The 17,697-nt window shown below is 41.6% G+C and overlaps 1 long non-coding RNA gene across 1 annotated transcript in view; it reads right to left on the bottom strand.

Annotated features, from left to right (window-relative positions):
* The window catches only part of LOC311438785, a 76,239-nt gene extending 63,690 nt beyond the window's left edge, over positions 1 to 12,549 (bottom strand). The window contains exon 1 of the long non-coding RNA XR_014694317.1: positions 12,331 to 12,549. This is a non-coding gene — a long non-coding RNA (uncharacterized lncRNA). The remainder of the gene's footprint in view (positions 1 to 12,330) is intronic.
* Between the last annotated feature and the right edge of the window lie 5,148 nt (positions 12,550 to 17,697).

The raw sequence follows: 17,697 nt of genomic DNA, 5'->3' as shown, positions 1-17,697 counted from the left end.
TGACAAGGCCAAAATAACACAGAAGGTTCTCTACCCCCAGCACACATTAAATAAGCAAATTACTAAAACAGAATGCTACAGCTAAATGTTTACTTCTGTGTCTTTCACACCAATACCCTTTAGCTCCTGATATTCTGCAAGCATTTTTGCCAGCTGCTGCTACACAGGGACATGCGTTATTTATGCACTGTGCATACTTGTAAAAGGGAAGATCTTTGCCATGCCCAAGTCTCTGAACAACCTATGAAGGTGCTGGCTCACACAGAGAAGCACTAACATGAGCTCTGCAGAGGCTCTTCCCTAACCACTCTCCTGCAAACTGCAACCCAGGGGTGTGCCAGGAATGCAGCTGCTGGAAAGGTCACATCAGGAGCAAGTGGCTTTGTGCAGCTCTGCTATTGGCATGTAGTGGCGGCTCGTATTGCAAAGCCCCAGAGCAGTGTACCATCCAAGGGTGGCAGAGCAGTCAAAGCCATATTAATCCCTCTGTCCCTGGGCTGCACCTTTGATATTCTGCCTCCTGCACACCACCAAATCCTGCCCAGGGTTTGCCAAATACCTTGAAGTAATGTGGGATAAATGCTGCAAAATAAGGGGTGTTGTAATTCCATGCATATCTCACACAGAAGAGACACAATCCCTATTAGTCACCTAATGCAGATGATGCTGACATGAGAACTGGTTTATTTCACTCAGCTTCAGAAGCAAAGCACTGCTTACCCTAGCACCACATGGAGGACCTGTGGGTGTTTCCACAGTACCTGGTCCCGAGCCTGGGCCCTTTGTGCTGGTGCTGTGCAGAGACAAAAAAAACATGCCTCCATCCCAAACAGCAAAGTACAGCAAAGAGCAGTGGGGATGCGGTAATGCAAATGGAGTTGAGCATGCCACTGAGAAGGTCTTAGCTTGTTTCACAAGAATTCAAGTCAATACAGATCACAGCCTTTAGCTGAAGAACAGGGTGATGCTGGGGAAAATCCCCTTCCACAGCCAAGCCACTACAGGCACACTGATCGTCTTGCACCTGACCAAGCTGGTTTCATCTGAGGGATGGGATCAGCACAGATCAGGTACCTGGGGGTAGCAAGGTAAGTCCAGAACAAGACCTGGCTCAACTGGAAGCAAGGAGGGGATTAGGTGGGTCTGCCTGATGTACCACCAGTCGTGTAACTGAAGTACCACTTCACTGCTTAGGTAACAAAGGAAGGGTTCGACCTTGCAGTCCTTTTCCCTGACCTCAAGCTCCTGTTCATCTGGGGTGCAGTAAATAAGAATTCAATAAAGTGAAATGAAGTGGAAGTCTTATTTAATAAGTGAGACTAGGCAGGATTTACTCCCTTTCAGGCCAGTCAACAACCATCAGTGTTTCTTCACATTTTAGATTCCCTGGACTGACACTGATCTTGTTTGTGTGTTAGTACACATTTTTATGGAGTAGTTTTGTTTGTTGTATTCCTTAATTAGGATTTTCAAACTTAGTGAATTCACTCCTTTTAAACACTTGTTTTCCTCAGTTGTTTTTGGCAGGTGAAAGACCGAGGGTTATCAACTATTACTTGACTTTATGTAAAATTAAATGCAACATAAGTTCAAAATAATAGAAATGCCAGCTACATAGCCATAGCTTGTTTCTCAGTAGCCTGTTGGAATTTCACTTAAAACTTCTGGCATCAAGTTATCTCCTACTTGCTTTTGTGAAAAAAAAAAAATAAATAAAAATGCTAACCATCTTTGCAGAGAGCCAACTGGAGCAATATATTAAAGATGCAAGTCATAGTGCCTTCAGGATATACTGCTTCTCAAAAGGCCTTCGCTCAATTAATCAGACATAAAGAGTTTGGCAGTATCACCATCTGCACGTTGGTGTCAAGGACATCACCCATGTGTCACTCCTGTAATCAACCCAATTTGCCAAGCTCCCAAGTTCCTTGCTGCAGCCTTTAGTCTTTCTGAGATGGAAATAAAGCCCCGTTGTTAATCACAAGAATAATGGATTTTGCTGTAATTGACAGTGACAGAAGCAAAAAGAATATATTGCCTTGGGTAAACAATGAACTAGCAAAAGCCTCAGCAGCAGCCAGCTATGATCTCTATTCCTGAAATAAAAAAATGCACAAATAATGCTGAAACTAAGCATCAGTCTCTCTTAGGCCACTTGATTTCATAGGTAATTTTACCCAGAGCAACAGGGGACTGAGATATGTCAGGAAACCTCAGAATATCAGTAGAGCAGGATGCTCTGGGAAACACCCTGCACAGGGCTGGCCCGAACTCCCACACCCACAGGAGACAACTCCTGTCCCAAAAAAGTGAGATTCTCCCATGGAAAAGGTCAAAGGGTGGGAGCACAGGAGTATTGTTCTCCTGGTGTCGCTGCCAGAACCATGGTGAAAATCAGGTTAAAAAGCACCACAGCCAGACCCCTCTCACCAGAATTCAGCATTTGGAATACTCAGCTACACAACAGTATTTTATCATAACTCTGGGTATTAAAACAATTACAGAAACGTAAGGGGAGCAAAAGCTATTTCTGAAAGTTGCATTACTCAGGGCTATAACAGTGATTGAAATCTGTGCTATTTAATTTGTAAATGCTGAGAAGTATGAAACATTTAGTGCGTACCACATAATGCAGAAACAAACAGTCCAAAAGCAGTGAAGGCCAGGGTTTACGTGAAAACTTTCTAGAAAAAAGCTTAATAACAATCATTTTTATTTGCACCCTGCTGTCACTCCAGTGGGTGCAGTGCAACAGCAGATGTCCATTCTGACATCAATCCCTACTTAAGGATTATTAAAAAAAAAACGTTCCAGAAAAACATCCTAATTTCAGAGCTATCAGCTCCATGGTTGTGGATCACAGATTTAAAGGGCTACCAGGAGAACAAGATGGGAAGCTGTTACTTTGAAGAGATCATACACTCACACTTAGCAAAGTAATACAGGAATCAAAAAGCAGGATGTGCATGGTAATGAACATGGACAACCAGCCTTATCAGCCTTGGAGCTAGGGCAAACACTTGTGTTTCCAGTCTACTTTTCCCTCTGCAAACTTGCCATACAGCCTCCTCGCACCGTAAAAATAAGGCCCTGCATTTACACTGTAGGTATCTGAGGACTTCACTTACTTCAGCTTCTCTGGGCACCCACAGAAGGCAGAAGATTTCACATTCACATGACAGAGGAACAAATTGAATAACAATGAAATTAAGCAAGTTTCTAAAGGAGACTTCCCCACACTTCAGCAAATGAGTGAGTTACCAAGAGCAGGGTTAGCACCCCCACATGCCATACTACAGCTCTTTGAGATACCGAGGGTACAGCAAATGAAAAGCCCCATTACTTGCAGGAAGAAAAAAGTTTCTGGACAATACTGGGTTTCAGCATCAGGTGACAGAGCTAGACATAGGACAAGTCATTGGTTATTTGTTAAATTCATCTAAGCATTTCTGCAAAAATATTGCACAGATCTAACACAAAGCAATATTAGCATGTTGGCAGACATCATTAATACATTAATACTACTGGCCCATTACTGCTCAAATTCCTGAATCTTCCACATTTCAGAGGCTCTCTATAACAAACGTAGGAAGTTTTACAGTTCTAACCTTTTCTACGCTTTTTTTCCCCTTTAGCTTTTCCATCAGAAGCACTGTGGGCACCATTTGCAGCCCTGATGCTGCAAAGTGCATGTGCTCACCTCACAATGCTCAGCACATCCATCGCCGATCCAGCAACTCACAAGCTGTCCTTATATATATGCCATAGGTACAATATGAATTCTGAGAACCTGCTGTCAAACAGCATTATAAAAATCCTTTAGAGCCAAGTTCTTTAAACATTTATGGCTAACTGTTATGCAAGTCAATTGCACTGTTTATATTACCAAATGTCATATCTAATTCCCTGTTATGAGCCCTTGAAATAAAATTATGTGATAATTACACAATCTGTTTGAAACCTGACAAATATATCCCCAGTACAAATGATTTATGAAGATAATGTGTTGCTATAGCATAATGGTACTTCTTAATGGAAGCAGTAAAGCTGTTTCCCATGCTCCGATAACCACAGTGATTTCTTACACAACTACTGATTAAGCAATAGATAATGTAGGCATTTCAGGAACCATATACACCGCAGATTTGTTCCAGGCTGTTCAAAAGTTATAGCCCGTCTATCTAACTGGCCTGTTAGCAAGGTACAAGCTTCATTTGGGCTGTTTCCCTTGCTCCTACCCAATTTAGCACCACTGCAAGAGATTTATGTTGGGAGTAACGCACTGTTTGGTCTCTTTTTGTAAGAACTGCTACTAATCAGCACATTAATCGCTTGGCTGGTGTGGAGTGAGATGTTAGTGGTGCGTAGCCTGGCCTCCTGCAGGGGACTCTGGATTAGCAACTGGTGAGGATGCAGCTCCCACACCTGAGAAAGACTGCAATGCTTTCTGCTGGTGATTAGCTAGCTCTGATGAGCAAGCCCTGCTGCTCTGAGGTCACAACTAGTGACAGTAATTAAGGCACAGGCAGCAAAGAGCAGCACAGGGGCATCTTCTGTGTGCCCTCCATTTGGTTTCCTACCATGTCCTCTCCCTCCCAACAACTCTGCCCTTTCAAAGGGAACAAGACAACACACAAAACACCTCTACCTAACCCCTCGGGACAGACCTCGTCCCCAGCATGTCTCCAGTTATTCTGGCTTTTCAGGGCACTCCACCAGCCCTTTTCAGATCTTTCCCCATATGCTTCCAGCAATGCACCTCAAAACAGCACTTTGGATGCCCACAAAACCATGTACATTTTTGCTTTCTGGTCACCCATGCTCCCTGCACACTAGTAAGAAAAAGCTCCTTATTCCACACTGCATTCAGCCAGCTTCACTCACTCCCTTTCCCATGCTGAAACAGAGGTTAACAGGAGCACTGAGATCGTGGCATCAAGCAGCAGCTGCATGTTGGTACGTATTCACTTGCAGTATGTAAAAGTGTTACCGAAGCAGAGCTGATTCCTAGCAGTTAGACAAGTCTGGGCTAACACCCGTAAAAAGAGATATTTCTTTTTGCTTTACTCTAAGTACTGTTACTTACAGATGAGGTAAACCTACATTAACAAAACATCACACTTCAGTGTACACCTGGACAGAGCTTCACCAATCTGTCTGCTGGTAAAAATTGTGCATGAGACCTCAACATCTGCTACTGCAAGAAAAAAATACTACAATAAAGGTAAGGAGCAGGATGAGCAGCTTATATAAAACGTCTTATAACAAACCAGAATGAGAAGCTGGGAAGTTGCTCAAGAGAAGGAAAGTGACTCAATATGCTTTTCGCAGTTTAAGATCAGCCCTACCAAGTGTATATTACATTATTTTTCTACTCTTTTTCCCACTAAAGGGGAATATAAGCCTCTTCTCCATCACTTCAGCCGTATCATAATTTGTATGTATGGCAGATGATCAAATTAATTGTTTCTGGGTTCAAATCTAATACTGGTAAGATGTTAACAATTTAAATGAGACCCTCAATTTTCTACACATTTCTGCAGAGAGTTTAGTAATTGCTTTAGCTTTGTTCATTCTGCCAATCCATGCTTCATAACACTGATTCCATTAATGAGCAGCTAAACATGACTGCCCTGCTGATGATTTGTCCCTGTGCTACCTATGAAATGTCATTTGAAATGGCCTAAATTCAGTAAAAAGGGCACTGAAAACATTTTAAGTGGCAGCACTTTGTTTTATTCCAAATTGCTATGTGTAGCAGAAAAAAATATATTTTATAATAGCTGTATATAAAGAAGACATCCAAAAGTGATTGATGCACATTGTGAAGTCATACCTGTGGTAAAGAAGGGTGAAAAAACTAACTATGACAACTTATGTTTAACATAAATGTTTATTCTTTGAGTACATCACTGCTAGAATTAGGGTCTATTTAAGGAGGGACTCTAACCTGTTCTGTTCTTGCCTTAACTCTCCTTCTTTCCAGTAGTACTAGACCTGTAAAGAATGATCGTTTCATATTTCAGAACCAATGTCAAGTGGACTTAGAAAAAGGAAGAGGCTTAAGATAGAGCTTTCAGAAGCACAAAAGCCATTATTTACTTACAAGGGACAGGACAAAGGGAAGCAGACAGATTCACTTGTATGGCTGAAAAACTTGTCTACAACAGGAAGAAATAGTGATTGGCATGGGGAAAAACATGCTGTGCCATTCTCAAAACATCAGCATCCTTTCAGTTAGCCTAAGTTGCATCATTTTTTCTTGTTAGCAATACAGCTATTACAGACATACATGAACAAGTTGCCACTTGAAAATCTGCCTTTCCTATAAGTGATATTATGGGATTGAAATAACAGGACAATCCCATTAGACAATTTACCATACAAAATCCACTCATCCAGCAGTTATCATAACAAAGATTAGTGCATCAGCACCTTGTGAAATACATGAATAAAACCTTGATATTTGCAGTGTGTTTGATTAGTTGAAGAATTTAGTAATTTTAATACATCAAAACATTTCATCTTTGGAAGAAATGGATGGTTGGGGATACAACAGAAAAAAATAAGCCTTGTAGGTTACAGATACACTTGAACTGACCTGTTAAGAAGCAATTATGCAGAGATCAACACCTAGGTATTTTTTGCTAAAATGAAAAACATCCTGTTCATTTCTAATTAAGGTAGATAGTTGGATTGTCAATTTTGTGATATTTATTTTAAATTGGATTTAAGTCTTTCCTAAACTTGGCTCATTTGAAAGCAAGACTGGTAAAAACAATGTTTCTTCACCAGTGGCAATATTTTCCTGCATGGTTAGCTGAGATTTCCAGCTGTCCCCATGTTTTTAAGTGTCAGAGAAGCATTGACTAAGAGAACAGAATAGTATTACGGATATGTTTCTTGCTATTTTAGTGAAAATGTACCCATATTCATCTAAACCTCACAGATCTTTTGTTACCTCAGTTTGTATTCACTCAGAACTTGGCAGCTAAAGCCCCCAGCTGGGGGGGAGCCAGGCATCCTGCAGCCATCCTGCCTGACAGCCAGGGAGGATGGCAGAAGCAGCATCAGGAGGAGCTCGGTACTGTGGGCCAGGACCCTGTCAGCTAGAAACACTTCCCCAGACAAGGGAACACTTATCTAGCTACACTGCACAAATCAATTCACTGATATTCTGGGAAGGTTAGATTGATTGCACTGGGGTTTGCTTCCAACATCTCCCCTGCTACTGACTGAGGTTAGATCTCTTCATATAAGAGGTTGACTCTTTCAGCGCTCGGTTGCCTGCAGATGACTGAGAAGCCTACTAACACCACTGAAAACTGTTATAAGAACATTTTTAACAGGAGCAAAACAAGATATTTTTTTTTTCCCTGAACTTTGTTCTGATCCCACAATTTTGGCTGAAGCATTTCTAAAGAAATGTCTCCTGTAAAGGGCTGGTAGTTGGACAAAGTTATAAGCAAGAAAAAGTGTGGTCCTCAGGAAAGAAAGAAACATACAACCACGAACCTTTACCTGTGCTGCCAATAATGCCAAAGGAGGGATTAGCCTTAGAAAGATCAGCACAATGCCATCTGCCATCCTCATAAATAATTTTAAGGTGGTTGTTTAAATTAGAAATACAGTGGGTATTAAACACTAATCAGTTTTGCAAAGTAATTACATTAGTTCTGTGCAATGTAATTGCAAATGAGTATAACAGGCATTGAAGTAGGGGTGGGAGACAGGAGTAACAAGGGTAGAAGCCTGCAGGTGAACTTCAAGAATTTATTTTAGAAGGTAGAAATAGGAATTATTCTTAGGTCTTATTGGATATGTAACCATGTCATGGCTAAGCAGAGGTGCCAGAGTGTGGCAGAATCGATGGTGCAGAGCATCCAGCAGCTGCCAGTTCTCCGCAACATGAGAGAGAGCAACTTCAAAAATGCAAACAGATTTTGTAAGGTGCTATGTAATAATATGGGAATAAAGCTCACTGACATTTTAAAATGTTCTCAGATGCAAGAAGGTAACTACAAGGAGCCTCAGACAAATGTGTTCAACTTCTGACTGCCTGCACTCCTTTCCACTACCCTTCAAGCTCTCACACACTGGAGATCTCCCACCTCACCCTGGCCTGTCCTGCTTTTCTTCCAGGAGACAAGGCCACTGCAACCCATCCGCAGGACAAGGCAGGTCAATAGTCACTGACACGGACAAACTTTAGCACTCATTTCTAATTACATCCTAAAACCTGGATTAACAGTGCTTGGTCTTACAGAGTAGAAACACTTTAACAGAAAGTTAGTAAAGATGATTATTTAAAGGTACATCTCATTAGGTAAGACACTTTACCTAATGAAAAAATAGGAAGGAAAATCTATGAAGTTTTTCGGCATATCACAAATTTAAACTCCAACCAGGCTGTAAACCATGACAAACCTGAGGAAAACAATGTAGTGAGACTACCAAATGGTCCTTAAAAAGGTAGGGGAGAAAAAAAAAAAAAAAAAAAAAAAGTATTTCAGCAGTTTTAAACTTCACAGACACTTATATTTAAATGAGAATTGCTTTTTACTTCTTGATCTAGTGGAGAATATCATCAACAGACAGAAGAGGCAGCAATGCATTCAACTCCAGAAGTTCTATGAAACACAAAGCTCTGAAAGATTGCTTTTTCATCCTTCCCCATGTCCCAGGACACAAAATGCTCCTCTATTTCACATCTTTCCCTTCGCATCTGAAAGATCACCAGCCTACTTAGAGGCTCGCAGAGCATTCAGAAGTGTTTTGATGAAAGGCCTACTTGACTTTTGATGGATACTTCCCTTCTGATCATTTCCTTTCTCCAGCTGGAATTCATCTGCAGCTGCATTTGGTCTAAGGTGTTATTTACTGTTCAACAGCACATCACTTGACAACAGGTGAGATATTGACTGCAGTCCCATCTTCTGCTGTTAGACATAGCCACTTTGGGAGTAACACAGAAGACAGCACAGAACAGGTGCTATTGCATTGTAGAGGATCTTGACTCATTTATTTCATGTTTGGAAAAGAAACATGAGTCAAACAAAGTCTCAATGCACAGATCCTCACAAGAAACCAGTTTATAGCTACAAGAATAGTTTAGAGGACTATTTTCTGAAGGACTGAAAAGCATGCACAGTATTGAGATCTTCCTGAGAACTTCTGCTCAAACCATACTGAGATTTAAAATCTGCTTTCAGGAAAAAATACTGTGTGCAGAAAGTATGTTGAAGTCAGCCGCTTTTTTTTCTTCTGTCATGAGTGGAGCAACCATATCTGTAAGACAATGTTCTCATAACACAATAAGCAGTGGAGTTAAAAAAAAAAAAAAAAAAAAAAAGTCATATCTGTAGGGTTAAGATAAGTTAAAATTGCAAGTGGCTTTTATGAAGCACCAGCTTTCTTCATCCCTAACACATTTGAAAAAAAAGCATGCACTTAGGAGCACTGGCTGTTAGGAAGCTAGGTTTCAAGTTTTTAGCTTCCCTTCCTACTCACACAGGACAGATAAGTATCTGTGTTGAGTAATGCAGTCTGAGATGTTCTGCAAGAGCTACCTGTGTGTGCTGCACAACTAATTTCACACAGCATCCTTCTGAGTAGACAAAAAAACTGCTCCAGGCACAGCAATGGTCAAAAATCCAGTCAAACAATTGGATACCTAGAAAACGTGATAGAAAAAACTAGAACAGGAATAATGCTCTCAGATCAATATTAACCATTTCAGAATATAAGGAAAGAGTACAAAGCCTAGCTGCAAATAAAGATGCACATCAAACTTCAATTTCCATTCTGTCTATGGAAAGGCATAAAACTTACAGAAAGAAGTGCACGTTGATAGTGCCCTGACTTTAAAATCCTTTGGTCCCTTCATTACACCAGAGCAAATGTAAGCAAGGAACACAAACACAAGGCTCTGTCAGCATCTGCAAGCTCTGCTCACACTCTGCCTTACAGGCAGAACACTATGGCTCAAGCTGTCTGACATAGATACTGTGGACAGCAGCACAAATACTGAATTGATCAAGAGAGCTGATGCAGCATTCAGCACATCTGTAATTGCAATCTGCCCCTACCAGAAGCAATTCCAAGCAACCACTTCAAAACAATATTTTTCTCCCCCTCCCTTTCTATTTTTAAAGAAACTCAGAAAGACTCTCCAGATGACTCAGCGCTCCTCACTGCTGCCCCCATCCACATGTGTGACCACCCACGCCCAGCTTGAAGATACAGCAGCTGTCACCCATGTCCCTGCTGGATGAGTAGGGTCTTCTCCATATCTGCTGTGACACTTGGCAGACCATTTCAGAAAGCAGCGACCTGGTATACCTTTTTCTCATCACAATCACATTAGCATCCTGCCTTCCTGGGACTGCTGCACCGCCAAGTAAATGCCAATGCCTTAACCAGCCAGAAGGAGCTGCAGAGCTTGTCAGATTACAGATACCTAGGCCATCACTTTCATTTAAATCTCAAAATAAAAGCATTTATGGCTACATTTATCAGCAGTCTCTGAAAACACAAAGAGGAAGTGTCAGAAGCTTTTCTTTCCCTAACTGTTTTTGGATGACTACACCACATTCGTTTAAGGAAGAAGCAACTTAGAGGAAAAAGTAATTTTCTTATCACACTCAGCTAGCACACAATATACATTTATCTGTTAAGATATAGTCAAGAGGGAATTTTGGTATGGGTAACTTAATCACTGTGTTATTGATAGAAAGGCAATCTTAGTCTGTTAAGGCTCAGAGAAGATGCCAGAGACCTGCTAGCTATGAGTAGGTGCTTAAACCCTACAGTACTCACAGGCAGGCATAGGTAAGCGTTGGCTGAACTGAGGTCCTTGGTATAAAAGCATTTGAACAATAGCAGACCTTGAATACATCTATTCATCTGAGGATAATGAAAAAAAGCCTGATACCTTACATTTTAAAATCCTTGCCCGTTTCCAAGCAGTGAAATTGTAATTTCGTGCATTCTGAAACATGACTTTATTATCATGCATCTCCACATTTGCTTCTGTGTAACAGCTTAAATAAGGAAATACTGCCCCATTGCATAAAATCATAACTGAAGCTAAAGCATATGCTTGAAAAAAAGCTCAAGTTGTTTCACTTTCAATTACAAGAACTCTTAGAGAAGTAGAAAACTTGAACAAAGTTACCCAATACAAGAAAAATAAAGTGTAAGCTAGGACGTTATTACCAATTATAACACCTTCTATTTCAATGGCATTCTGTTTGCTGTTTTCAGCTTTATGAAACTAATTGCTGCCACAGCCTATACAAAACTGTGACCACACTGCAGACACTCAGACCCACAACTTCTTGTGCTACAATTGCCACCTCACCGTAGGAAAAAAAAATATCTAAATTTTTTCAGGTAAATTGTTTTGCCAATGTTTTTATTTTTTAAACAAATACTTCAAGATCTTTAAAGGCAGAAATCAATGATTACTATAATGAGTTTCAATATAGCAATTCCAATGCCAAGAAGTAATTATGGTTTATTAGATTTGCTATTTTACTGGAAATGCCCACATTGATGATAAATTGTCATACTACTCAGTCTGGATGCTAGACCACATCTAACATTAGAAGAAATGACAAATTTAATTAGACTAATTGTGCCATCATGCCAGTGCTCAACGGTCCTGTCTTCACTATGATAAAATAGGAAATATTTGAAAGTTTTGATTCCATACAGCTAACAATTCAGAGTAAGGTTCAAATTTTGCCAGAGATTTTTTAATATGAATGTTGTTTTAAAGTCTTAATCGCTACCTTTCAGATATATTTCCTCCACTGTCATTTTAACTGTGTATCTCTTGTAATTATGAACAGGTATATTTGCTTTAAAATAATAAAGAAAAGATGCTTTCAATTAATCTCTTTTCTCGTGACTATGGCATTTGCATCAGTGAGAAGCGCTGCAGTGTGTACAAGTTCAAAACAAGTTGAGCATACCTGAAGCAATCATTTCTTCCGCAGCTTCCCTTTGGTGTAACGCTTGAAGGAAGAGGACAAGGGGACATGCTGAGGCCATCTGCCCCAGCCTCCCCACACCTCTCCAGCCATCCGTCACACTGCCCCAGGGGTGCACCGGTCACTGTTACCAGTGCCACAGGGGTGCTGGCTCACAATGGGACTTTGTTACCTACTACGCAGGTGGCTGCTGATAGGTTTCTCTGCCCCATAGACAACATAGACCTCTGTGACATCTGGAGGCCACTGGCCACTGCAACCTAAGACTCAGGAGAGGCACCGTTGAACATTTGTTCAAAACTTTTGTGGAAAACTAGGGTGGAATATAACCCACCCTTATTTTTTTGTCCCACGCAGTTGAGGCTGGCTCTGTACCACCAGCACGGCCAGCTTCTTTCTTCTGTGTGGGATGCAGCAAGGGTCTCCCAAAGCACACGTGCATGTACCTTTATCTCTCACTTCATTTTTTTTTTTTCTCCCTCAGATGCAGCTCTGCATTTCCAGGCTCAGCTCAACCTCTGCTGCTGCACTCCTAAGGCCTGGCTGAGGGAAATTAGCTACTGCCCGAGAGGGACTGATAAACCCCAACCCTCCCCAAAGCTCCTCTCACCTGTGTGGCTTCAGCAAGCCCAGGTGTTGCTGTAGGGGGAGACAACCCAGCTGGGGAAACCACATGTTGGGGCAGCCAGGGTGCCAGATGGCAGCAGCCATTTGGGGATAACCTGGGAAGAAGAGACCTGAGTTAGCCACAGATGTGGGCCTTTCCTCAAAAGAAGTGCTTCTTTCCTAAACTCAGCTCCCAAAGAAAGGGGTTGTGCATTTCTCTGTGCTTGCCTGTAACCTGCTCTTTTTTTTTTACCTTTTGACTAAAAGTACAAGTGTTTCTAGTAAAGTCGTGCCTGGTGTGCATGTCCGTGTGCAGGCAGGAGGCTCTGTGAGGAGAGGCTGCAGCTGCTCTGTGCCAGACGTGGCCGGTCCCAGCTGGCTCCTCAGCCATGCTGGTGGCACCTCAGGGTCAGCGTAGTTAAGATAGGGCAAAACACTCCAGGGCAGTGAGGGGTGAGGGAAAAAGTGCTGGGTACAGCACACCAGAGGATGAAGGTAGCTGCCCCACATACCTCCTGCCCTGTATACAGGACAGGTGCCACCACTGCTAGGATGAACCAGTCCTGTGTGTGCACGGTACATCTTTAGCGCACTGAAACGGTGGATACCTTACTGCAAGTCATTTACTGAATTATTTGCAGCATGGTGTGTTTCATACCTCCCTATTCCCTGCTACTGAAAGCACAATGTTTAGGATTATTGGCCCACAGTCCCTTGCAACAACATGGCAGGCCACACGTTACATGCTGACGCTTCAGGGAGCCTGAGTCTTGCCTCCTGTCAGCTCCCCATCTGATTTCCAGGGAATTCAATGCTGTTAAATAATGCATTTCTGAGATTAGCGGCAACAAACAGATTCTGCCATAAACCGGTCAAATTTAATCAGAAACATTAATCAGAAAGTAGCAACGGCCATGCAGACTGAAATATTTTTCTCTCAATGTCTTGTGTTCAGCGGAGTTTTGCTGAATCCTCAACCTGGTTCCCAGATCGGAGCTGATTTCCAGGCAGACTTTGCCAGGTTCCTCAGATCTAAAACAGATCTGCCACAGGGCAGACTTCCCCTAAAAAGGGACGTCACCACCAAGTCCTTCCAGCCTTTCTAGAACATTTGCATATCTGCCATACAACAAGGAAAATGTTCTTCCAGCTCTGCCAGTGTGAAAGTACCACAAGTACTGGATGGAGTCAGGCTCTTACAGTTTCCAAATCCTTACTTTTTTCTTCTTTAAACTGACACATGCAGATATCCAGTCATTCGTCTTGCTTTTCAGGTAGATAGACTCCTGGCAAGCCTACCTAACTCAAACTCTAACTTAAACCCCAGCAGGGGAATTTCTACACCTTCCCTAACTGTGGTTCAAATGGACAAGAGGCATGGAGAAATAAAATCCTTGCCCTTGACCACTTTACCAAGGGAGAGTGATAGATCAACCAGCTGACAGCCTGGGAAGTGCTGATTTGGACTATATTTTAGCTTACTGTGATATATTCTGAGCTTCCCCCTAGAATCAGCAAACACAAAAGTACAAATATCTTCCTAATGCCTGAGTTCCCCTTGCTGCAGCTTCAGTCCAGCACTTCTTCCTTTATCTGTCTTAGGCCTGGAAACACTTCCCTTCTCTTTGCAGTTTTCTCAAGTGTATTTCAGGACTGAGATCTTCCACTGATCCTCTCTCCTCTACAGGACACAGATGCAGCACCTCAGTGAGATGCTCATACATCTCACTGTCCATAGCTCCAAACAGGTTCACTTCATATTACTAAATACAGCACCAGTTACACCTGCCAAGACTTCCCCAGAGCAGTGTGTAAAGACTACTTCAAACTTTTTTAAATGCCATGCACCTACTTACATATTGCAATATTTGCCATTTTTGTTTCAGAGGAAAGGAAAAAAATATGATGTTCATGATTTCCCTGACAGAGCAAAACTGCTGCTGCAGTGTGGCTCAAATATTCTTTTTAGAAATATCTTTGTCACCTACTTTCCAATTTCTGTAAAAATTCCTTCTAAAATTTCAGCTCGCTAAAAGCTCACAATTTAACTTCATGTCCTGTTCTCCACAGCAGGATACTTTGCTCTCGAATTCCTTAAGGAATGGCCAAGTCTCCTGAGTACCTATTTACTGTACATTTGTTTCCCATGGAGAAATCCTACCAGTTTTTGGAGGGAAGCAACATGTGCTGTCTTGAATTCATCCTTTTTATCTTCTCCCTTTTTGCCTTCCCAATGACACTATATAGTTATCAAAACTGCCTTTCACCATCCTGTTCTTAACAAGTCCCTTCTGCTGATCAGTTCAAAGCTAGATGAGTCCACTCTGCTTTTCTGTCCAAAGTTGTCTCCAGGTTACTTCAGAAGCCCCAGTCTGTGTCCTGGAGCAGTCTGTTCCTCCCATGATGTCTCCCATCCGTCCTAGTCCTTCCTTTAGATGATGCTATTTGTTGTTACATGAGGTCCCATCTACCTGGCATGCTTACCTCAGCCCCTACCACTGCCATGTGTATCCTTCATTCCTTTTACATTTATCCAGAGACTTTCAGTGGCTTTATTACCTCAGAGTTTCTGGACCTCAAAGAAGTAATGCAGCTCCTTCTTTGGTTCCTTCCCTCTCCTTATCTCCCAGAGTAGTATGCACACCAGATTCTTAAGAATCTTGTAATTCTTAAGATTCTTGTAAAAAATTGACTTCATTTTTTCTTGTCCTTCCCAATGCTGTACCTTGACTATGTAAATTAGGATCACCACTTCTCTTCTTCTTGTATATTTCTTCAAGGATCCATTTCTATGTCCCAGATCTCATTTACTAGTTTGCAGAATTCCAAGGATACTCTTTCCAATATTTAGATTTTAAACAATATTTTGATTTTGTCCTCACCCTCTTTCCATTGACTGAATCGCTCTATGCTCAATATTTTACGTTAGAGGGCATGTTCTCACAAAAGTGTTGTTTGGTGAGAAGCACATAATCACAGTATTTTGGAACCAGATGAACATATTTATACAATTCCTATTTTTGTTTTTGTTGTTGTTGTGTTTTGTTGTTTGTTTTTTTTTTGTTGTTTTTAAATATTGGTAAAACAAGAACAGAAAACATTTATCTATATGTATATAGAGAGATTTGTGGATAGATATAGACAAATAGTTTTAATTTTATGAATAATGAAAATAGTTCCTCAGAATATATTCCCTTTAGTGTATTTTCCTTTGGTTTTATTATAAATGGCCTTCTTTTGACCAAAGTCTAGCTTCCTGGAGACACATTTTCACTATTTTTTTAGTTTTATAAAACAAAATCCACAAATACTGCAAAATTTCATATGCCTATCAAATGACAGCTCCTTTGAATACAGGAGACCAAATCCTGCTGATCCTGTGACAATTGAACTGCCACTCAATAAAGTTGCATTTTGCTTAGGGAATAACAGCATGTTTTGGTCCAGAATTGCATTTATTTTGTTTTATGTAGAATTTTACAGTGAAGATGATTTCCACAATGAAAAGCTACATAAGCATGTTAATCAACTCATGAAGGTTCACATCTTTATTACAGAATATCTGCTATCCCTTGAAAGTGGAAAAAAAAAAAATAAAAATTAACTAATGATAAGAAAACACCATGAAACCTCAAGAATGCTGAGAATTTTAAGAGAAATAGGACAGAAAAGACAGAGGAGGGTGATGATCAGAAATTTCCTCCGCAGCACCTTCCTCTTCACCATTTGTTATTCACCATTTCAATTATACAGAAATCAGTTTCACAAATCCTTTTTGTAATTGAAGTATTTGTGCTTATCCTATGGTCCACCCCAGCTGCTGCAAACAGAACAACTCTTCAAATCCCATGCTGCTTCTGAAACCTTGCACACGCTGAAGTCTACTTACATGAAGTGACCCAGAAGCCAATGCTCAGTGTTGCTCCTGGGGGTCTACGTGATGGACACTCCCCCGGAGCCCCAACTCTGCAGAGTGCTGGTGCACAGCCTGTCCAGACCACTTGCCTGGGAGCACTGCCACATCTCGTGTGGTTCATGGCAAACAAGAGCTTACACAGCTGTCTGTGGAAGTTCCCCCAGTTACCAAGCTCTGGACACTTTGCAGGACCAGGATGATCTCAGTAACTGCTGCAGGAGTCAGCCAGACTGAACTGTCAGTCCTGGGCAGTAGCTGAGAGTGTCAGAATATCTCCCGGTTGTGTAGGAAATACCTCTGTGTATCTGCTTGGTAACCACAGGCTTTATGCAGGTGTTGGCAAACCCTTCTCTGTCTTGGCCCAGGGCAGTGAACAGAAAGCAGACCCTGGCAAGGACTGCAGGGCAGCATCAGCCCAAGTCACATCCATGGAGTTAATGAACTCAAGGAGTGAAGCTCTTAAAGGAATGAATATCCCCAAATTAATGAAATTTTTCGTTTCATTAGGAAGCAAATATTCTTTCTTTTTATTCTACATCATTGAAACCATAAAGACAGCCCCTATGGAAAGAGAAGACTCGTCTGAAAAACTGATTTCATCTTTATCCATTATCGTTCTAAAAGCAGCATCTTAGTGCTTGTGCTTTGAGTGTTCTCTGGAGAGCCAACAGGATTTCTTAATGGACTTTGTGCCAGGCTGTGGGAGGATGGCTGTGGTACTTTTTTCCTCGCATAGCTTCACATAATGTTATAAATGTAGCACTGCAGCTGAAGAAAGATGGAAGTTGTCGGTTATTGCCCCGCATGTGGGAATCCCTCAGAGTATTTGGGTGCATTTCCTGACAGGGAGAACTCTGGTGCAAATTTCTATATCATGTTTAAAACTTAACTGTGTTTAACAAACCGAGCAAAAAGTGGCAAGCAATGCAACAGCAAAGCAAAGTCCAGACTTCTTTCCAAACAAGCCCTGGGCTAATTTAGCCAGGCAGCTCTCAAGACCTGTTCCCAAGGATGCATCAGGCAGGACAGGGTGTCACAGGGATGGCTGCAGGAGGTACCTGGGGCCCTGGAGGGGCTGGGGCTGCAAGAAGTGGATTTTAAGGGTTACTTTTGGCAGCCTCTGCGCCTGGTCTCAGCAGCATCCCCATCCCTGGACCCCTTCAGGGAATGGCAAAGAGA

The sequence above is a fragment of the Aythya ferina genome (genome assembly GCF_964211825.1).
Source record: "Aythya ferina genome assembly, chromosome: 6".
Lineage (NCBI taxonomy): Eukaryota > Metazoa > Chordata > Aves > Anseriformes > Anatidae > Aythya > Aythya ferina.
The sequence above is the reverse complement of the archived record's forward strand: the minus strand, read 5'-3'. Positions and strand labels throughout refer to the sequence as shown.